The following is a 23,505-nucleotide window of genomic DNA, read 5'->3' on the forward strand; positions in this document are numbered from 1 at the left end:
GATGATTATATACACATTCATCTGTACATGTATGTTACTTATCCACCTCAATTGTAGATTGATTATTCTGCTATGGAAAAGAGCCACCATAGCATTAAATGGAATATATATATATTTTAAAAAATGTTATTGACAGTCTTCTGTTTGACTTGATCCAGAATGAATTATCTGGAATACACCGTTTTGCATTTGACTTTATTCTCAATGAAATGTTATATCTTGGTTTTTTTGCAAGTTCATGATTTTATTTCCTAATGTTTTGCTTGGGTTATCTTTGTCTATTGATTTAATTTTTTGAAGCATTTTTAAAATGTTCAAGCTATAACAAATACACAAAAAGCAAATTAATGACTATGTATTTTTATGATTATATAGTTATCGATGGACTTGAAACAGTCCTTCCCTCACTGAAAAGAGAAGGGCAATCCGTTTTGGATTTATAGCTCATTTGACAATGCACTATCTTGACTGTTTCCTGCACACAGAATTCCTCTCAGAAATGCCTGTTAATGATACAGTGGAGGAAAGTTGAAATGGAATCAATACACTATTTGTTGGAAATACAGAAAATTTTCAATAAAGACTACATTGCAAATTAATGTTGATTGCTACAGGGAGATGTAATACTTTAGTATGCTATACATTTACATTGGGAATGTATTTTGAGAGTGGAAATATGTTCTTTGGAGCTGACGTTTTACAAGGCTTGTAAATACAACTTTGAGATTGAGAGTGCGATGGACTCTAGCATTCAAGCATAGGTGTCAGTTTGCAATGTGATGAGGAATTTCCTGCAGACCCACTTGGTAGCACATTTCTAAAAGCTGTGACTGAAGCATAACCCCTGGAACTATTGACAGCATGGTTTTTATGCAGAAACTGGGAGAGAATATGTTGCACTTTTTTGTCTTTGAGAATCGGGATGTGTTTTCCTATTTTTCTTCTTGGAACATCCGCAAAGGATGCCGTACTTATGATTTTCACCCAGTTTTTGTAATAAAAACGTTGTGAGCTCTTTCTGACATGTTCCAAGAAGTATTGGAAGTAAAAATAAATGATACACATTTTTGATTAGGAAGAAGTTTTGCATAATACCCCACACCTGCTGATTTTGTAGATTCAAGGCATCCCAGGCTTGTCCTCAACACTAACTAGTACTCTTTAGAGACAAGAAAATCTAATACAGTTTAAAAGCCTGTTTCTGGACTCTCCATTGTTGCAGGCATGATTGATGTTCAGGCTGTTCTGGAAGGTGCTGGAGGGGAGCCTGGGGTTAGAACGTGGTGTGACTCTGAGATGTTGCATGTGGGCACCATACCCTGAATAAGAATGTAAGAGGAAGGGGATATGACTGCTGATTGGCAAAGAGTCACTGGCAGGGAAATAGCAGTGGTGGTTTCACTTATGTTTACTCTCTGTTGCAAAGCTAATGGGAAAAAAAAGTAAACGTGCGATAAGGGAATGTAAAAAGACATCTAAGTTCTCTTCATTTGTGTAAGGAAATAACTACATATTGATTATGGAGGAAATGCTGAGTAGCCAACATTTAAAGTTGAAAGCAGTCAAAATTGCGTGGACATGAGTGGCCTACCTTCTGTGCCCCTTCTGTCTCATTTTTAACATTGTCTTAAACACATTACAGTTATTTCTAAAGTTAAAGAAAAAGACAGTGGCTCTTTTGAATGACAGGTTATTGTAGCAGAAATAGATTAGTTAAATGACCAATGTTTTTTCTGCTTAGAATCCACACTTAGCAAACTATAAAGTGTTTTCAAAAATTATTTATTTTTATTGGGAAGGAAAATTTTAAAGAGAGAAGGAGAGACAGAGAGAAAGATCTTCATCCGCTGGTTCATTCCCCAGTGGCCGCAATGGCTGGAGCTGAGCTGATCCAAAGCCAGGAACCAGGAGCCGCCTCTGGGTCTCCCATGTGGGTGCAGGGTCCCAAGACTTTGGGCCATGTTCTACTGCTTTCCCAGGCCATAAACAGGCAGCTGGATGGGAAGTGGAGCAGCTGGAACGTGAACCTGTGCTTATATGGGATCCCAGCGGATTGCAAGGCAAGAATTTAGCCACTAGGTTATTGCACTGGGCCATATTAAGTTATTTCTGAATTTTAGGGCTGGAATACAAAAATAACAGAATAGTAAGCGTAAGTAAAGAGATAATGATGTTTAATTTTAAATCTTTACTGTCATATACATATACACAGTAAATTTATAGATATGTACTTACAGATTTTTAAACTACAAAGTTAGGTTTTGTAGAAGGGGATATAAAGATTTTTTTTCCTCAGGGATATTTTTAAAATAAAGTGTATTATCAGAGATATCATCTTGATTCTAATGCTAAGCCATGTCACAAGATTTTGCTGCATGTGAACACTGAGAGTTTGAGTGGAGTATGCTGTTGAGCCAGGGAGTTCTCATTAGCAGTGAACGTCCAAGACTAATGAGTAACTTTCAGTAAAATTAAGACAACTGAAATGTCTGGGTGATCATTACCTAGGTTCTCATGTACGCTGGTTAACAGCCAGTCCAGCTAACACTGGGAAACTGCATTACTCTGTGTACTTTCCTCCCAGTGTTGCTCCCTCTTTGTAGATGAGTGGCCCTTCCTTTTGCTGGCCTTTCATTCCTATGCCATAAATGACTTTCTAGTGGTGTTCAACCTCTTCCACGAGTTTTGCTGGTAAAGAACAATCAATATCTTAACATTCTCTTTCATAGGCATCTTTAACGATGTGTATGCGTATAAATACAACCGAGGTCAGTTTGGGACCTTCTGTTGATCTGTCTTCCTAATTCTGTGGATAACTCAGTTTGTCAGTGACGGAACAATTGGGTTTGCTTCTGTCACTTGTACTATTTATGTCAGCTTCCTTGCCAATCCAAATGCTTTAACTTCATGCTTTTGAAGTTTGAGCCATTATACATTCTACTTAAAAGATTGATAAATCTGTACACTGTAAGCCAGAATAAGCATGTCGCTAAATGAATAGTGTGGGAGGCCAACATTGTGGTGCAGTGAGTTTAGCCACCAGCTGCAATTCTGCATCCCATATTAGTACTACTTTGAGTTCTCATTGTTGAGCTTCAGATTCATGCTACTGTGCATAGGAAGGCAGCAAACTATGGCCCATGTGCCTTGGCTTCTGCCGTCTGTATGGAAGACCGAGCTGGAGTTCCAGCCTCATGTCTGCATGCTGGTGCAAATTTTGCAGCCATTGAATTGAACTGGTGGACGAGAGATGTCTGTCTGTCCTTCCTGTTACTCTATCAAATAAATAAATAAATAAATATTGTTCTTTGGGAAGGAAAATAATGCTTAATTATTTTGATATGTATGTACATATTTATGCCAAGAAATATAAAGAATTATGAAACCACAGAAGTATGTGTGCAGACATAATAGCATTTTCTAGTCATACATTTGTAACACAGTATGTTTTGCTGGCATTGAAATACCACCAAGGAATCATCTCATAGGATTACACAGATCTTGACGAGTCATAGATTTTTCTTGTTAGTATACATCATACTTTTATCCATAGACCCATAGACTGTTAGAAAAACACTCATGGTTAAATTATTTTGAGTGTTGTATAACTGAATTTCAACTTTGACTCATAGCCAGAGGAGGTCTACATTGCTTTGATGTATGTTCTCTACAGAGTAAAGTTGAAAGAAGCCTAAAAAACTGGATATAAATGGGTAAAATGCCTTTATCTGCATTGTTTTATAGAGATTTTTAAAGTACAATTTTGGCTTCCTCAATGATACAGTAGTGTAAGACTGACAAAAGTCTTAAGCAGGGTGAGAGCTTGAAATTCTCTACTTCTTTGCTACAAACAATGTAACAGCCCAGATGTCCTCCCAAAGGGTAACCTGCTCTTTCCAGATCATCCAAGACACATTGTTTTTCTTCACATGCATCTGCTCTTGTTTCACGTCAGAGAAGCAAAGATGTCTTTTTCGATCTGCATCTACTGTGGCCTATGCTGTATTCCCTGAGAGTAGCAAGAAGTGCCCAGGATGAATCCTGATCTGTGGCCAAGCGGAGTGATTTTTCAGTGTTCCTATTCATTGACCAATTGTAGTGCATCTACATACTATGCTTAAATGCTCTCTAAGCATGCATGATGCGTGCAGGGATTCTGTCTATAGGATGCAAACAGGGCATCCTCCTCCTTAATTCAAAATTGGTCCCTTACTCTCCATACCCAAGTGTAAGAAGCCATATTCTAGGTCTGGCGTGGTGACCTAACAGCTGAGGTTCTCTCCTTGCATGCACTAGGATCCCATATGGGCACCGGTTCTATTCCCGGCATCCCTGCTTCCCATTCAGCTCCCTGCTTGTAGCATGGGAGAGCAGTCGAGGACGGTCCAGGGCCTTAGGACCTTGCACCCTCATGGGAGACCTGGAGAAGGCTCCTCGCTCCTGGCTTTGGATAGGCTCAGCTCCAGCCATTGTGGCAAGTTAGGGAGTGGATCAATGGAGAGAACCTCTTCCTCTCTGTTTCTCCTCCTATGTTTATATTTGACTTTGCAATAAAAATAAATCTAAACAAAAAAGGCATGTTTTAATTGCATCTAGAATAAAAATGAAATCCCCTTTTTGGGTGACATCCAAAAGAAGATGGTGTGAAACCAGCTGGCAGAAATTTTTATGATATGCCTTCCAAAGGAAACAAACATGGACTAGTATGAAAATCCCACTGAAGATGAAAGCATTAACACCTTTTGCATTGCTCCTCTTGCCAAACCTGAAGTGTGGATGACCACCATATAGTGGTTACATTTTTTCTCTCTCTCTGTTTCTGAATCTTAAATTTTAGTGGACATGTTTCTTCATTCTGGAAATTTAATAAATTGTAACAGGTGAAAATATTATTTGGATATAGTAAGATGTAATTGAACTAAAGGCTAGTATTCAGAGGGATAATTTCATACATACACATTCATAGTGTTGTCAATGAAAAGTCATAGGCACACATGTATAAAGGGCTTCAATCTCAAGTTGTGGATTTGATACTTGGTCAAGTTTTTCCTTAACAGAAGCCAGTGAATGGAATAGAAATTTTATAAATAGTCAACAATACAGTATGTTATGAAGTTTGTTTCATCTGTTTCTTGGGTGGTTCCACAGTGCTTGCCTGTACACCAATAGATTAAAATAAACAAAGCACTTGTTGTACTGAAAATCTTTTATCCCAGGATTATCTTTAGTATTTTGCAGAGTTCTATCAAATTAAATGAATATTTTAGTAAATTCCTAGTGAGCATCTCAATACATCATGATATTAGACTAGTCTGGTGCTCTCAACCCCTTGTTTAGACTGGCAAGGATTAGATGTCACTCACGTCATTTGGGATGCTTCTTCATCACTCTAATCAAACTGAACCTATTTCTCTAGATTTGTCATGGCCCCTTCAAGCTACTTTGACCCCGAAGTTACTTTTGGCTGAACATAACAAGGGAGTTTTCCCTACTCTCTGTCTTCCTCTAATTATTGGAAAATTGGCTATTTTTAAAAATATGAATTGATTAATAAGAAAATACATGATAATAATCTTTTTTCAGTTCCTGAAATTTTAGATGCATTCCCATTACTCTAGTTTGTAACTCTGATTCATTCTTTGTTAATAAAGGTATTTAGTTTCAAGCCCTCCACCTACAATGTTATAATCTGTGCTTTTTCTGCTTTTTTTTCCCTTGAACTGTAGTGTTCATGCTTTGTCTTCTCACCGGACAATAGGATTCGTGGGTAGACAGTAAGGTCCTGTGTTATTAACATAAGTTCATTTAGGAGTGTGTGTCTAGCACAGTAGTTAACAAAGTTATTTAGCCACCCACATCTCACACCAGTGTGGCTGATTTGAGTTCAAGCTCTGCTTTTGTTTCCACTTTCCCAGAAATGCATCTCCTGGGGGCAGTGGGTGATGATCTAAGTAGTTGCATCCCTACCACTCATGTTGGAGACCCAGATCAAGTTCCTAATTTGTAGCTCTGGTCTGACATAGCAGCAACTGTGTCAGGGGACAAGGAATCTGTCAGTCTACCTGTCTCTGCCTTTAAAAAAAAAAGTCTCATGTCTTTGTTGAGAAAGAGGATGATCTCTCTGCTGGCTTACTCATAAGATGCTCGTTACAACCAGATATGCCAAAGTCAGGACCTAGAAACTCAATGCATGTGTCTTATTGGAGTAGCAGGAACTCAAGCATTTCACCCATCACTTGCTGCCTCCCAAGTATGCATTATCTGAACACTAGAATAAGAAATAGAGGCAGGTTTGAACTAGATAGATACTCCCAAATGGTGCCTAACCAACTGAACAAAATGCTCACACCTGCTTCTTCACAAATATATTCTGTGATTCTTTGCTTAGTTCACCACATGGTATTCTTTTTTATTAGAAAAGGATATCCAGACCCGTTTTCTGTTTTAACCTATTCTAGGAGTTGATTCTGTTGACTTGTATGTCAGTGAAATCAGTTTATATTTCTCCAGGCAAAGAGACATTCCTTATTGCTTTGAGTGGCATCCAAAACTGGCTTACTGCAGATCTTTATTATATTTGGAAAAGTGAGTTATATTGGAAGTTTTTTAACAGTTCTCAGAGAAAAGTCGGTGATCTTCCTTTTTTAGTGAAGTAATTGAAAATTACTACATCATAATATCCTATACAGGTTGGAATCTGAAGCCAGTTGTAGTATCTAGTTCTTCAGGAGTCAAGTAACAGTAAAGAAAAATAAATATAAATTCCTCTTAAAAATATAGGTAACCAAAAGGCTGGTTTAGTAAATGCCTATCAACATTACCAAAGAAGCAGAATTGTCTAGATTCCAAAATCCCAGGTTATGATCTGTTAGATTCTCAACAAATGGAAGTCTGTTAGTTTTCGAACCCGTGTTCACCATTGTGTATGTACTATTAGAGAAAAAAAGACTAAGTTGAAAATGTCTGTTTCTCACTGAGTAGACACTTTTGATTAGATTTTATATTCTTCTGAGTGATTTCCTGAAAAGTGATAAGAGTTGTCCATCTGATTATCATTTGCCTATGACACCTGTCATATGTAATTTACACAGCTGTGCTGTATAGTATTTTATCTTTATAGCACTAACTCTTAGAGAGCACTGGTTATTTTAGAGATCAGTGCATGCTCTTAGTTCTTTTCGTGAATTTACACTCGTTATTTACTCAGCAGCCTCATAGCCATTGTCACTGAGCAACAGAAAGTGCATTAATCTTGCAGTAAACATAAAAACTATCCACTTGTGCTATAAGGAGAGCAATGGGATGTGTCAGCTCTCTATGTCAATGAGGAAAAGACTGAGATAACTTTTTTGCTTGTCAAGTGACTGTCACTTTTGTAAGAATTAGATATTACATGCTTCCTGAATTTATAACAATATGTCAGTCTATTATAACTAAATGAAAATGAGCAACTCTGGCTGTTTTCAATAAGTAAGAGAAAAGGTTTATTGCATTGCTTCTGAATGCCTTATCATTGGCAGCTTGAATCTGCTAAATTGGCATGCCATGTATTATGACACCCATGAATTATCTTTAGGTAGATTCTCACTGCTGTGTTTTTGTAGGACTAAAAGTTGAATTCTTCCTTTTATTCAAGCGCCCAACAACTGTCCTGTGCTGTTTTATTTTGTGCATTCTTTTCTGGCTGTAGGCAGCTGTACCAATATGCTCTTTAGAAGGCAGAAACTGAGCTGCTCTTGGAGAACACTGCTGAAAATCCATGGGTATCCCCAAGCCATTCCGGTTAGTGCTGAGGGAAGCAGACCTTTCTCATTTTCTCCTGAATGCAACCACACAGTGAGTGCATGTTGAAATGCACCTGCTTCTTCTGCCCCATGCTGAAAGGAAAGGTGGGTTGGTGCTCTCCTGGCGCTCCCTGCCTAGTGCTTACTGCTGGGTTCCGCTGTGCTGCTGTTGCCCTAGTGACAATTCAGTCTTATGTTAGCAGAGTCTACTTCGTAAGTGCCTCAAATGTATGGCATTGTTGCCAACAGGGAGGGACTTCTGAAAATAGATTTTACACATCCTGCATATGATTTTGGAGCATAGTTCTTTTTGTAAAAAAAAGACTTATTTTATTTTTATTGGAAACTCAATTATACAAAGAGGAGGAGAGACAGATATTCTATCTGCTGATTCACTCCCCAGGCAGCCACAACGGCCGGAGCTGTGCTGATCCAAAGCCAGGAGTCAGGAGACTCTTCTGGGTCTGCCACGTGTGAGCAGGGTCTCAAGGCTTTGGGCAGTCCTCGACTGCTTTCCCAGGCCACAAACAGGAGCTGGAAGGGAAGCAGGGTCACTGGGAATAGAACTGGTGCTCATATGGGTTCCTGGCATGTGATAGGTAAGGACTTTGGCCACTGTGCTGCTGCACTGGGCCCAGAGCACAGTTCTTGATAATCCACCTTTTCTTCCTCATGTTCAGAGCCCTGTGGTATTCACGTTACTCTCATCTCTTTGCAGGTAACCTCAGTCCCTTCCCTAGCTTTCCTGTTGTAACTTTAGCTTAGCACTGGGCTGTCCAGTGGGTTTCTAAATGATCTGCCTTTATCACTTTTCTTTTCTCTGCCTTCCCCAATATATCCTTTCATATTGTATGAAAATGTTGTTTTTCAAAATACGTATTTGATAACAAATATATCCACATACCTGCCTGTAAGCACTTGACTGCCCACATGCTGAAACTTACTTTAAAATGTGTCTGTCACTAATGGTTGCTTTTAGGACAAAGGCTGATTTTGTGCCCCCGCAGGTTTGGCCTCCATCTATTCTGGTTTGCTAGATTTGAACTTTTGAAGAACATAAAGCTTTTAGAATTTGTGTGGATGGTTGATAACTCTACTATCTAGTAGCAAAGGGTACGTGATGTCATTCAAAGGGAAGTTTTGTTCCCTTTCTGGTCATGTTTCTGCTACTAGTTTAATTTCTGTTAGTTTAATTTCCATAAGTCTAACCCCATTATGAATAAAGTTGTAGCACTGGTGGTATCTCACACTTAATAAATATATCTATACCGTGAGCTTGCTTTTAACTTTGACACTGTTTTGAGTGGTAAGTTTACGTGAAGAGAGGAAAATATAACAGGAACACTTATTTATTTACTTTTAAGTTTATTTTTATTAAATTTATGTATTTTATTATTTAATGATACAGTTCTATAGGCTCTGGGATTTCCCTTAGCCCTACCACCCACTTCCTCTTCACCGCACTGATTTCCTCTATATCGCTACACTGGTATACTCCTTCATAAACAGTCTTAAGACCGTAATTCTGCTATTTAAGTGTATCCTGAATTTTAGGTATGAAAAATGACAGAGTCCAGCATCCTATTGTCAAGATATATTTAACAGTTTCATTGAGGGTCCATTTCTGATTTGAAAGTAGAGATACTTATTGCGCTGTATCCTCACATTTGGTCTGATAGTCTGTCTTAAAGTTACTATGCATCCCCTTAAATGTGAAGCCATACAACAAAATCAACAACAGGAACAACAAAAAAAAATAAAAGTTAAATAACATGCTACTGAATGACCAATGTGTTACTTTAAAAATGAAAAAAAAAATCAAAACCCTGCTCTTTTTTTAAAAAAAGATTTATTTCTTTTTATTGGAAAGTTGGATTTACAGAGAGGAGGAGAGACAGAGAAAAAGATCTTCCATCTGCTGATTGACTCCCCAAGTGGCCACAACAGAGCTAAGCTGATCCGAAGTCAGGAGCCAAGAGCTTCTTCTAGGTCCCCCATATGGGTGCAGAGTCCCAAGGCTTTGGGCTGTCCTCTACTGCTTTCTCAGGTCATAATCAGGGAGCTGGAAGGGAAATGGAGCAAGTGGGATATGAACTTTTGCCTATATAGGATCCTGGCGCATGTAAGGTGAGAACTTCAGCCACTAGGCTATTGTGCCAGACCCTCAAAATGCTTCTTGAAGTAAGTGATGCTACTGTGTGACCTATGAGTCAGTGAGGAGATTAATAAGAACAATAAAAATAAAACTTTTTTTGAAAGAATGAAAATAAAAACAAAAAATATCAAAACCCCTGAGATAAAGCACAAACACGATTGAAAGGGCTATTGATCTTGTATGTAATACTATAATTCAAAAGTTATAAAAAGAAGCCATAGCTGTATCTGTTTTGTGCAATTTATGATTTGACAGCCTGTGAGTCCATACAGTTTGAAGAAAAGCATTGAAAAAATTTTGAATTAATTTAATTTAGTAATTCTTCATTGATGAATTTAGGCAGACTTGACATGAAAATTATTTTATTGGTAAGAAAATCCCCTCCTTGTAGTTTTGTTCTTTGTAGTGAAGGATCTAATATGCACTACATACTTCTATTAAACATTTGATCCCTTTATTTTTTAAGTATCCTTTAAATACCTGCGAATAATTCCTTCAGATTATACCTTCTCCTAAAAAATATTGACATACTTTTCCAACAAAACTATGATATTTGCCACTGAGTAAAGTAAAACATTAAAATGTTCCCTTCAGAAACGTGGGCTATATCTGCATTATTTTATTTTGGGACTTGGTCCTCTTACCCCAGCTCCTGTGAATTATGAAAGTCTGTGGGATAACGGTCATTTTTCTTTCATGCATTCTTGTTAGGAGTGGATATGAAGGGGCTGCTCTGAGCTGGCTTTAGTCTCATTTGACTAAGCATATTTTGCTTTGGGTGTTTTCTTTGCCTTATTTCATTTGAACAGGTTAGAGTTTTAGCTTTTGCAAGTGTTCTTTCTAAAAAGTCAGACATAATATGCGAAACCTACATCCTTGCTTCCCCCTACCAAAAGTCATTATAATGGTAATACAGATATCTGTGGAGTAGTTAATTATTTTCGTATTCAAAGTAAGCCAAATATTTGGATGAAGGATAGGGTATCATGACACTTGTTTCTTTGTAAACCAAAGCTAACAGAAAGCAATGAGATTTTTGATTTATTGGACTTTGTTGTCTTACTGACATTTGCAACACCAAGAATTGAACAGAAGTGTTACCTGGTTTCTGTTCCTGAAAATATTGCAAATTTGTCTTAAGAAATCATGCTTGGGGCCTGGCGGCATGGCCTAGCGGCTAAAGTCCTCGCCTTGAATGCCCCGGGATCCCATATGGGCGCCGATTCTAATCCCGGCAGCTCCACTTCCCATTCAGCTCCCTGCTTGTGGCCTGGGAAAGCGGTTGAGGACGGCCCAATGCATTGGGACACTGCACCCGTGTGGGAGACCCGGAAGAGGTTCCAGGTTCCCGGCATCGGATCGGTGCGCACCGGCCCGTTGCGGCTCACTTGAGGAGTGAATCATTCATTGGACGGAAGATCTTCCTCTCTGTCTCTCCTCCTCTGTGTATATCTGGCTGTAATAAAATGAATAAATCTTTTAAAAAAAAAAAGGAAATCATGCTTGGATTTCTAAAACTGTTCTGTTGACCTGGTAACACCATAGTTGGATAACACATCATCAGGAAACTCACTTTTTATTGTAAACTTTCTCAGACAGCTGAGTTACATTTGTATTACTTTTTTGATGCTTTAAGTTAAAACCAAAAGCATGGAGTAACTTCATTGAAATATTTATTTCTCTGATTATTTTCTTGAGCTTTACCCCTTGAATTCTTACGTTTTTCGTTATTGATCATGGTTGAGAATGACGTCGTTGGTTCTATTAATTTTACAGGAATTTACTTATTTCCGAAATCTAAATTTTTTTCATGTTATCGTCATTGGTGCCACGTTGATAATAACTGTTGAAATGTCATTTATACTTAGCGATATTTTTCAGAAATGTTGCAAGAATATCTGCGTACATCCAGCTACATTTTTTTTATTTGATGTTGTTATTTTTAAAGATTTGTTTATTTATTTAAGTTGGAAAGCCAGATGTACAGAGAGAGGGAGCGATGGAAATATCTTCCATTCATTGGTTCGCTCGCCAAGTGACCACAACTGCTGGAGCTAGGTCCATCTGAAGCTTGGAGCCTGAATCTTCTTCCTGGTCTCCCATGAGGGATCACATTGCTGTGTTTCATATATAAGGAATAATTCCCGGAAGTGTCTGGTACATTTCTGGTGCCTCTGCAGGCTGGAGTCAGTTGTTTCTCTAAAAAGCTTGATTTCCTTTCTGGAGACTGGGGTGCAGAAACCAACAGCTGGCAGTAGCCATTGTTATCAGTTATATGTGTTGCTGTCCCAGCCTTTCCCAATTCTCACACTTAGGAAAGATATGACTTAATGTGTTTACACAAAAAGCATATGAATAATTGTTTAAAACAGTTTTCTTTCATCTATAAACATTTAATATCAAGTGTTTATTGCAGTCCCTGTAGTTTTATTGTACTACCACATAGTTGATAATGGTTTTCTTTTTACGTAACATTTGATGGCTTAGAATATTTACTTATGTGCACCTGATTACAATAAGGAGGTAGTGTAAATTGCTTTTTTTTGTCTTATGAGATTAAAGCTCCTTAACACTTCCTCGTTTATACAATGCCAGCAAACAATGAAGGCAAGAACCAAATCCAGTTCCCTCCTCCTATTTTCCAGTTTTCTGTGTAAAATGTAAGAACCAAGATTTTGAAACTTTAAAAGCTCCATGCTTTTGAAAAAATAAAAGTCATATTATGACTTCAGTATGAACTTACTTTAAGTCATTACAAATTATAATACTTAAAGTAAGGCACATGTTTGGATGGGTATATATATATAATATATATTATAACACTTTTTTATTTTGGTAAATTAAATGAAAACAATGAGATTTATAAAATTGGGTGATTATTGGGTTTTATTATCTTATGACATCTGCATTCCCAATTAGAGAATAACATTTTCCCAGACTTCTAAATATTCATTTAAATACCAAACTCTACTAATCTGGCAAGATATATGAAGATACTTCTGTTATTTTTAATGTCATGAATGCTTAAGTCACAAAGATAGTGATCGATTACTAAAGCCGATAAAAGAATCCCCTCTTGTTCAGTGTGGATTAACTGACTTAATCCAATGTAAATTTGCAGTTATTACATTCTCAGATGCGAATTCGATCTTACTGGTGCCTGAGTCCTACTATGGAGGCATTACCTTGTAGTCTGTAGGGTAGTTGCTTACATTGTATGTAAATATGTTTGTTTTAGTTTGTGGGAAGAGTGACTTAAAAACTCCTCAATATGTGGAGAATACTTCATAAAATGGAGTTTTGCTCTGAAATACTGAGTTGGTAGCTAGCTTACATGCTGCACAGTTAATAGATAGTAGTAGGACTTCTATCACCTTATCATTGTCTAATTTTCTATTCTTCCGTGGCATAATTGTATGACAGTCCTTGTTATGCAATCACTGCCCTTAAGGGATACCTAAATCTACTGTGACACAAAGTCTTCCTTAATTGATTCATAGCCAGATTGTGACAAACATGCCATCTGTATATAATAATTTGAACATGGACTTTGGAATAAACATTCGTTCTTCTTTATAATTAGTTTTGGGCGACAAGACCTTATATTTACTAAATACTGGAATATCATTGATTAACTGGTCATTTTCTCCTTCTTTTAAAAATTTCTAAGTTAGAAGAGCTTTGACTTATAATTAAAAATATTTGATGTTTTTTAATTTCATTCATATGCTTATCGTTTTGATAAAGGCTCAGGAGCCCAACTTTGCTATAAAACATGTATTTAGCTTTATTTTATTTTGTGTTGCTTTTTATTTTTCTGTTTTCAGTACCTTATTAAATTAACTTGCAGGAAGATTGAGTTTGAATAATATGGTCATGATGTCAAAATAATACAAAGTATATCCTTCTGCCATCTGGAATGGTGAGAATAAAAGAGTTATTTACATTGCTTTCTTTAAGAAAAGAATTAAGGGTGTTCTTCTTCCCTCTTCAGGAACTATATTCTGAAAAGAAATTGGTTGCTGTCTGTAAGCTGATTCATTCTATGAGACAGTGACTTGAAAATGCATCGTTGTTTAACAAAGTAGCAGAGGCTGCGATAGGTAACCCTCTGCCTTCCAGCCTGAGACAGTGATCTCTGTCCTGGACAGATCCTGTAAGCCCCATTCTATAGGAGAAGTCTGAGTGGCTTCCGATCGGAAGATGGAAATGTTAGTGCCACTCATGCCTGGTTTTCTGGTCTGTTCAGTGTCTCTGGATATCTGTTGATGGCAGAAGTCCTGATGTTTTAAACCCTTTCTACATAGTTAGAAATTACAGGGGCGTTAAGGAGAGAATCCTGAATTTGAGCACCATCTATTTAAACTTGTATTCATTCTTCATCTTGCTTTTATTGATTGGCAGACATGGTAGGAACCAATTCTGAATGGTGGGGAAGCCAATTGTTAAGTATCGAAGTTGAGCTTTTGTAATGTAGAACTATGTTAAACTGTTATTACAGGCTTTGAAACATTAATATCTACTCCTCTACACTTAAAAAATAAATAAAAGATTATCAGATGTTAACAATTTTTGTTGTACCTTCCATCTTGAATTGACTCCAAGTTAAAGTTGTATAATTACCCATGATGAATATTTGAAGATAAGCAATTGACCTAAATGAAATGGGATTTTAGAAAGTCAGATAGGCTGAAGATATACCTAAAAGAATCTCTTTAATCTTGACCATAGATGTGACCTGGAATGAGTGAACTTGATTTTGCTGACTCTTCATCTTACAGATTTGGAAAATGACTGTGACCCCTTTAGCAAGCAAGCACTTCAAAGCTCAGACCTTTGCGGAATAGAGACACTGAAAATGCAGTACATTGTAGCATTTAAAATGTTGCATTTTTCTAACATGACAAAATTCCTTTCTGTCATGCCTGTGAATGTGTTGAAACATTTCTCTGCTTCTAGAGCCAGACAATTAATAGACCTATGGTAAGTAGGATAGAATGTTTCTTCAATTATAGCATTTTTCCCCAAGCAGTTGTTTCTGGGTGTGAAGAAGTGTCTGAATAAAGAACACAGAAGTCTGAGTTCTAGGCTTTTTCTTTTTCTGGTTATGTTTATTTCCATAGATTTGGAATGTAATCATGTTTAACAGTATGTTACATTTCACTTAGTATGTAGCCACTCTGCAGCTGCACATACGTAGAATTTTTTCTTGAAAACAGAATTACCATCACAAAATGAGGGGTTCATAGCATTGGTCAAAATGGGAAAGAATATTGTCATGCAAACAGTATGAATCAAAGAAGTAATATTTGTTACTATATACCAAACAATAACACATCACAGTTTCTTATTTTATATATTAACATCCACAAATAAGAGAAAATGTGTGATATTTTTCTTTTTCTCTCTGGTTTATTTCACTTAGAGTAAGGATTATTTGCACTAAGAGGGAGGGAGCTGGAGATTTAGGCTTCATCTTTTTAAATTTTAAAAAATATTTGTTTATTTACATGAAAGCCATAGTTACAGGAAGAGAAGAACACACACAGAAATTGAGAGGTATCTTCCATCACTAGTTCACACTTCAGATAGCTGCAACCGCTGGGCTTGTTCCAGGCTGAAGCCAGGAGCCAGGAGCCAGGAGCCAGGGGCTTCTTCTAGGTCTCCCATGGACCATTGTGTGCTGCTTTGCCCAGGCCATCAGCAGGGAGCTGAGTTGAAAATGGAGCAGCCAGGGTTAAAACTGCTGTGCATATGGATGCTGATATCACAGCCAGTGGCTTTATTTACTATTTTACAACACTATCCTTTCAAAAATCTTTTGAAAAAGCTGTATAGTTTAACAAAGAACTGTATAGGATTCTTATGATCTACTCCCTTCAAAGAATCCTTATTTTTTTCCCATGACTCTGTGTGTGTGTGTGTGTGTGTGTGTGTGTGTAAAACAGTTGGTCTTACTGTTTATTTTAGAAGCAATTTCATTTATTTATTTATTTTTAGTGTATTTGAAAGATAGAGTGACTCTGAAAGACAGAGAGAAAACCCATCTATTGGTTCACTCTCGAAAAGACAGCATTGGCCAAAGCTGGGCCAGCTCAAAACCAGGAACCAGGAATTCCTTCTAGGTGTTCCATGTGGGTGGTATCGGTCCAACAACCTGGAATATGTTCCACCACCTTCCCAGGTACATTAACAGGGAGCTGAACTGATAACAGAGTCTCAAAGATTCAAACCAGCATTCCAAAACAGGATCAGACATCATGGGCAACAGCTGAACCTGCTGAGCCTCCATGTCAGCCCTAGTTCCAGTGTTTGAAGTCATTTATCATTAGGCATTGCCATCCCAAGCACTTCTATCTTTTGAAAAAAAAAGGCAATCACTGGGAACTAATTGTCTCACAGTGTGAATTGTCTGTATATTGTTGATTAACCAAGATGTTGTCAAGGATCCTAAAAATATGCTGAAAAGGAGAAAGGAGGATATTTTCAAGCTTTGAAGAGATTACTACCCTGTATATCCACTCACTTGTCTGGATAATCCCTGCCTCTTAATGCCTGCATGGCATGTTTCCTCTTTGCAGTTTATTTATTTATTTATTTATTATTATTATTGGAAAGCCGGATATACAGAGAGGAGGAGAGACAGAGAGGAAGATCTACCGTCAAATGATTCACTCCCCAAGCGAGCCACAACAGGCCGGTGCGCACCGATCCGAAGCCGGGAACCAGGAACCTCTTCCAGGTCTCCCACGCAGGTGCAGTGTCCCAATGCATTGGGCCGTCCTCGACTGCTTTCCCAGGCCACAAGCAGGGAGCTGGATGGGAAGTGGAGCTGCCGGGATTAGAACCGGCGCCCGTATGGGAACCCGGGGCTTTCAAGGCGAGGACTTTAGCTGCTAGGCCACGCCGCCAGGCCCAGCCTCTTTGCAGTTTTTAAATGCAATTATTGTTATGTCCAGTCATAGAAGCACATGCATCTGTTCTATTTAGACATGTCACTGGAACTTGGCATAGATTTGACTACACGTGTTGAAATTGTGCAAATGCTCGAAACAGACAGATTTAATGCACTGACTCCTTCAGTCAGCCTGTCTTTGAGCTGGATCCTACTCTCATTCCCCAAAAATCTCATTATCCCACAGATAAAATTAAATCACAACAGTATGAGGACTTTATAGATTACTTTATTCCCAGTGCTTGTCCCAGTCTGGCACACAGGAGGTCTTCAGTCAGTATTTGTAGAATGAATGATGCCATCTATTGTTGACTATCCCATAGGTTTTTTAAATTACTTTTATATTCCTTTTCTTTACTATGTAGTACATTGTATATGTAATTCCTCACTTCAATTTGGACTCTTTCTTAGATGTAAAAACCCACTCCCTTTATATTGTGTAGAATAGAACTATTTTTCTAACAGGAAACTTTCCTTCCCTCTCTCCTCCCACCTGTTCCTCTGTATTTAAGAATATATTCAGCATATTGTGACTCTAACATTTTCCTTTATTTCTTATGCTAATGGAAACTTCCCAGATGCTTTAAAGAAGAGAATTTTTATCTGTGTCCAATTCTGTCATAAATTCCTGAAGCCTTAGGATTTCCACTAAGAAGTCTTTATGCATGTCAACAGAATAACCAAGCGTGTATCTCAACATACACGTGTATTTTTTGTCATTGATTTGAACAACATGAATTCTGTTACTCTATAGATAGGATAAAGGTAGAATATGGCTACATATTCTAAGACATTGCTTTCAGTTTATTGTGTTCACATTTGGTTTCTGTCCTTGTAAAAACTTACAACTACAGATGAGGGAAGGCCTCCAGAGAAGTGAAGAATGCAAGAACTAAGTTGCAATTGCTCTCATGGCAGATTAAATCAGTTAAAGAAGGATCAAAGTGCTTATACCTCAACCAGTGGAAATCATTTACTAGTCACATAAAACTAAAAGATGTAAGGCATCCTCACCATGTCCCAGTATGATTTTTTATTGGACATTGGGAAGATTACCAAGGGAAAATACAAAACTCCTACTCTCCATGAGCTTATTTTTTTTTAAGATTTATTTATTTTTATTACAAAGTCAAATATACAGAGAGGAAGATCTTCCGTCCAATGATTCACTCCCCAAAGGAGCGCAACGGCCGGTTCTGCGCCGATCTGAAGCCGGGAACCTCTTCCAGGTCTCCCACGAGGGTTTCAGGGTTCCAAATCTTTGGGCCGTCCTGGACTGCTTTCCCAGGCCACAAGCAGGGAGCTGGATGGGAAGTGGAGCTGCCAGGATTAGAGCTGGCGCCCATATGGGATCCCCGGGCGTTCAAGGCGAGGACTTTAGCCACTAGGCCACGCCGGGCCCTCAATGAGCTTATTTTTATGGGAGTTTCCACTTCCACATGGTAACACCAATGGGGATTTCTACAGAAGAGCCACTAAGGATTGCTTTGCATTCAGAAAAAAAATCCAAAGGACGATTCTTCAAGTTTTCAATCTGCTTTTCTCTTCCCCTAGAGTCTCATTTCATTTTACTGTGCTGGCCTTGTTGCTGAAATTTTTATATTGTTGGTGGTGCAAAATGCCTAGGTGTAGTTGCCTAATCTTTTTAATACTGCATTTGGAGGAGCAAGGCATTGATTATTGAAAACATTTTTCTTCATAAACATATTTATGATAAAATTGAATGTTTGCATTTCTTCTCTGGTGTATGGTAAACAGTCCTACATTGTCATCTTTAAAGGAATAGGATTTGACTACTAATTAAGATATCCATATTCCTTGTCAGGGTGCCTCAGATCCTGACCCAGGCTTCCCACCAATATGAAGACTGGGAGGCAATGACCATGGCCCTCGTGATTGAGTTTCTGCTGCTTAGGTTGGACACTCGGGTTGTGTTCTTGTGTCCTGGTTGCAGCACCAGCCCAGTGCCAGTTCCTTGTGGCATCTGGGGATGTGAGCCAGTAGATTGGAGAGTTCTCTGCCTCTCCAACTTTCCCTGACAACCTCACCAGAAAAAAGAAATTTAAAAAAAAGTAGTGAAAGCCTCTTTCATTTGGAATCAGAGTTAGTGTAGTTAGGTTGCATTCATTCTGTTAGAAGCTAATAAAGATTAAGAACTGCTTGAGGATACACACACACACACATGCGTGTACATATACCTATAGCTGCCAATTCAGAGTTTTGTGGTTTTCTTGCAAATATGAGAGACTCAGTGTTTGTGGAATTGAAGTGACAATAAAGCCTCATTAAAACCATTTGTGGATGATCAGTGAAAGCCTTTTAACTGAGCAGATTATGCAAAAGTTTTTAGTTGATCATTCCCAGATAGCTAAGATATGCCGCTGCAGAAGGGTAGATCCCATTCATATCCTACATTGGTCAGCAGCTGTGAGCAAATTCTATAGCTGTGGGAAATTAACTCTGGAAAATGCTGACATTCATTTTTCTCTTTCATTAATGGAAATGGAAGTCTCATATCAGCATATTTCATTAAGACACAAACAGATCCAAAGAAAGTACTATATTTCCAGGTCTGTTATAACTGCCATGCCAAACAAAATACATATGACTGTACGATTCACTAAGCACAAGAAAGTAGTAATCTGCCCTTTAATGGCCTCTCAAAATGACAGGGCAAATGGCTTTGTGAAGGTCAAGTCTGATTTAAATGGCTGATGAATTAGTAGCTAATTCTGCATGATTGAATATTAATATGGTGTGGTGATAAGTAAGGCATTTTAAAGCTTAATGAGCACACTAATGAATAGGACAAAATGTTTTTCTTTTCTCCCCGTGTAAAAGTAAGCTCAAAGCTTCAAACGTATTGACGATTTGTTAATTTTTGATAGCTGTTTTTTTCCTGTGAAAGTTTGTTTATGTGGTTAAGGTATTAGGAATGTTGATGTGATTACCAAGTTCTTGGTGACATAGTTGATGAACTGTAGCAACTGACATTATCAATATCCAAGATAGTTTTCTGTAAATCACCAATAAATGTAGTTGGTGAAAAAAAGCAATTAACATCTCCTAAACTACACCCGCTGAGATAAGCATTCCAATTAGAAATTTCATTATTTCTACAGTTCATTTTATGTTGAATACTGAGTTTTATTGCCAAATACCTGACAGTCAAATTGGAAACAAGCCACAACTGTCAACCTGTAACAGCTCTGGCTATTTCAGTCTCTTACATTGCGATGTTTCTCATGAAATTTTAATGAAGAAAATGCATTCAAAGGAATTCTGAGCTAAGGGAGGAAGGATAGAATTTAATTACCCTTATTAAAAATAAGAAAGGAATGCTTCTTATACTCTATTCGATTAGTATGCAAGAAAGATTATCATTGTTGTGCACTTGTGTGTATGAAAAGGAGTCTCTGGGGTGTCTTTTATGATCCAAAAAGGAAAAGAAAGGTTACCCAAATACAGTAGGCTACTTTTGGGAGGGCACAAGTCACTTTTATCAGCTAGCCCCCAGATGAGGGCTTCATTTGTTTCATAAATGATTATTAAATCCAGATTCCTTTAGTAGGAGTCTTTACTAGGTGACTCAACAATCTTAAGCCACTGAGCAGGACTGAATATTGGCTTGGTACTTCAGAGAGATGGATTTGTGGATGTAGTGTCGTGATTAACAGAGCAATATTTGTGCATGAAAATATGCCTAGTAGCGAAACCCAATGGAAGGGGAATAGTGTCCTGGGAAGGACATAAACCACTCACTTCCCAAGGTGAATGGTTTCTTCATCTATGTCACTGTTATTTTTCTTAAAAGGTTTTTTTTTTATTAGAAAATCAGAGCTGTAGAAAGGGAGAGGCACAAAGAAAGAGGTCTTCCATCAGCGGATTTATTCCCCCACATGAGCGGACTAGGCCAGGATGAAGTCAGGGCATCGAACTCCATCTGCGTCTCCCTCAAGGGAGCTTAGGTCATTCATGATGGCCTCTCCACGAGCGCTAATAAGGAGCTGTATTGGAAGTGGAGCAGCATGGGCACGGATTGTCATTCTCACATGAGATGCTGGCTGCACAGGTGATATTCTAATACGCTCTGCCGCATGCTGGCCTCAAAAAGCTAGTTTCTTTAAAAACTGGAATAGAACAATAATGATATGCACCATAAAGCTTTCTCAGAAACTCTGTTTTGTAGAGAGAAGTCTATAGAATTGGTTTTGGAGTATTTGAGGCAAATTATTTTTATCTTTTGCAGCATTTTTTTTTTTGGCCAATAACTGCTGAATGAAATGCTTGACAAAATGTGTGGACCAGTAGCTATTAATGTTTGTGTTCTCCTTTTTTTTTTTTTTTTTTTTTGCAATATCAGGAACATGCCAAATATGTGAATATCATTGACAAAACTTAAAAAATGTAAACCACCACCTGATGAAATTAAAATTGGGTTAGCATAATTATTTACAGGGTACTCCTCATCCCATTTTTAAAAAATTAACTTTTCTTGAAGTCTTATGGTCATGTTGAAATTCTATTCTTAACCCTGTTCCTGACGTTTTGTCACTATGGTTTTCTCCTTGGTTGGTGATGCATTAATGTTTACATGAACAAAACAGAGTATTCCTTGTTTGGAAAAAACACATCTTTCAACTTACATTAACAGTTTCCAGCCCAACTCAGTAGCCTAGTGGCTAAAGTCCTCGCCTCTCATGCACCAGGATCCCATATGGGAGCTGGTTCGTGTCCAGCAGCTCCACTTCCCATCCAGCTACCTGCTTATGGCCTGGGAAAGCAGTCAAGGATGGCCTAAAGCCTGGGGACCCTGTATCCATGTGGGAGACCCAGAAGGGACTCCTGACATCTGACTTTGGATCAACACAGCTCCTGCCATTGTGGTCACTTGGGGAATGAATCATCGGGTGGAAGATCTACCTCTCTGTCTCTCCTCCTCTCTGTGTATCTGACTTTCTAATAAAAATAAAATAAATCTTTAAGTTAACTGTATCTTTTTAAAATTTTTTATTGTTATTTTAGTTCCTGGCTTTGTTGCCCAGGGTGAAAAGAAAATTTCCTCTAATGTCTCCAGATGTCACACCCCAGTTTCAAAAACATTGGTTGGTGTTTCACATATATACGTACGTACGTAGGTGTCTGGATATCTTTGGGCGATTTTTCCAAGAACTCCCCCATTCCCTGTGTATCCCCAAATTTGCAGATGCTCAAATTGCTTATATAAAATGGTGGAGCATTTGTATATACCTGTGCATATTCTTCTGTAGTCTTTTAAAATCTCTAGCTTATTTATGGTACCTAATGCAATGTAAGTGACAGGTAAATGAGTTATCTTAAAGAAGTTCATAGAAATGTGTATTACAGAAAAATATACATTTTTTTTCATGAAGCAATTTCTTCAGCTCAGGAATTTCCCCTTCTAACACTACCCTTCTCCCACATCAGTGTTTTCCCTTGTATTGTAACAATAGTAGTCACAAGTCCATCTTTCTGCTATTGAAATTTGTCATGTCATTGCAGGGATAGACAATGGTAGAAAGTACAGCATGCTATTGTTGAGATTTATTTAGCAGTTGCATTGAAAGTCCATCTGAAGATACACTGCAGTGTATCTTCACTTCGTGGTATACTGGCCTCGATTATACAATTCCTGTACACAACTATATGTACGTACATGTTTACTTATACAGATAAAAAAAAGTTACATTAGGGCTCGGCAAGATGGCTCAGTGGCTAAATCCTCACCGTAACCACCAGGATCCCATATGGACGATAGTTCTTGTCCTTGCTTTTCCATTTCCCATCCAACTCCCTGTTCGTGGGCTGGGAAAGCCACAGAGGATGGCATAAAACCTTGGGACCCTGCACTCCTGTGGGAGACCTGGGAAAAACTGGCTTTGGATCAGCTCAACTCTGGCCATTGCAGCCACTTAAGGAGTGACCCAACAAACAAGATTTTTGTCTCCCTCTCTTCTTCTCTCTGTTACTCTGTCTTTCCAATAAAAACAGTAAATGTCTTTTTTTAAAAAAATTGAATTAAGTATATCTTACTCCAATTTCTCCATGAACTCTCTGATACATACTTGTGGTTGTTCTCTGACATTGTACCATGGGTCATGACTTTAAAAAATCTGCACATACGTACTAGACATGCAATCTTTTCATGTATTTTTCAGTTCACAGTTGTAGTACTTTCCATCCATCAATGCAGAACCCATGGATAAGTAGAGCAAACTGTATGTGATTGCTTAAGATACACAAGACAAATATGCTAGCTGTGTATGTCAATTGTTTTGCCTGGTTTCTAGCTACCATGCTTGTTTGCTTTCTGTGCAAACACTACTGGGACCCCCTGCTTTTCTCACATTGGAAATTTTCTTGTGTCCAGCCCAAAACTAGTAATTTCACTACATTTCTAACATCCTTTTGTTCCTTTGCACAACCTGGCAGGCTCAATTCAAACCTATAGACCTACTTGAAGGCAGAGCTTCCTGCTGATACTCAGTGATTGTTTCTCCTGTATCATGCCAGCTAATCTGTGTAGTGGACTGTGGCCTCAAACACAGACTGCCCAATCCCGCAGTTAGCAACAACCTTGCAATTTTGCC

At 38.1% G+C, this 23,505-nt stretch overlaps 1 protein-coding gene across 17 annotated transcripts in view; it reads left to right on the forward strand.

Moving 5' to 3' along the window:
• Positions 1–23,505, forward strand: part of PTPRD (protein tyrosine phosphatase receptor type D) — a 1,483,320-nt gene that overhangs the window by 1,271,450 nt on the left and 188,365 nt on the right. The window lies entirely within an intron of this gene.

The sequence above is a fragment of the Ochotona princeps genome, chromosome 14 (genome assembly GCF_030435755.1).
Source record: "Ochotona princeps isolate mOchPri1 chromosome 14, mOchPri1.hap1, whole genome shotgun sequence".
NCBI classification, from domain to species: Eukaryota; Metazoa; Chordata; class Mammalia; order Lagomorpha; family Ochotonidae; genus Ochotona; species Ochotona princeps.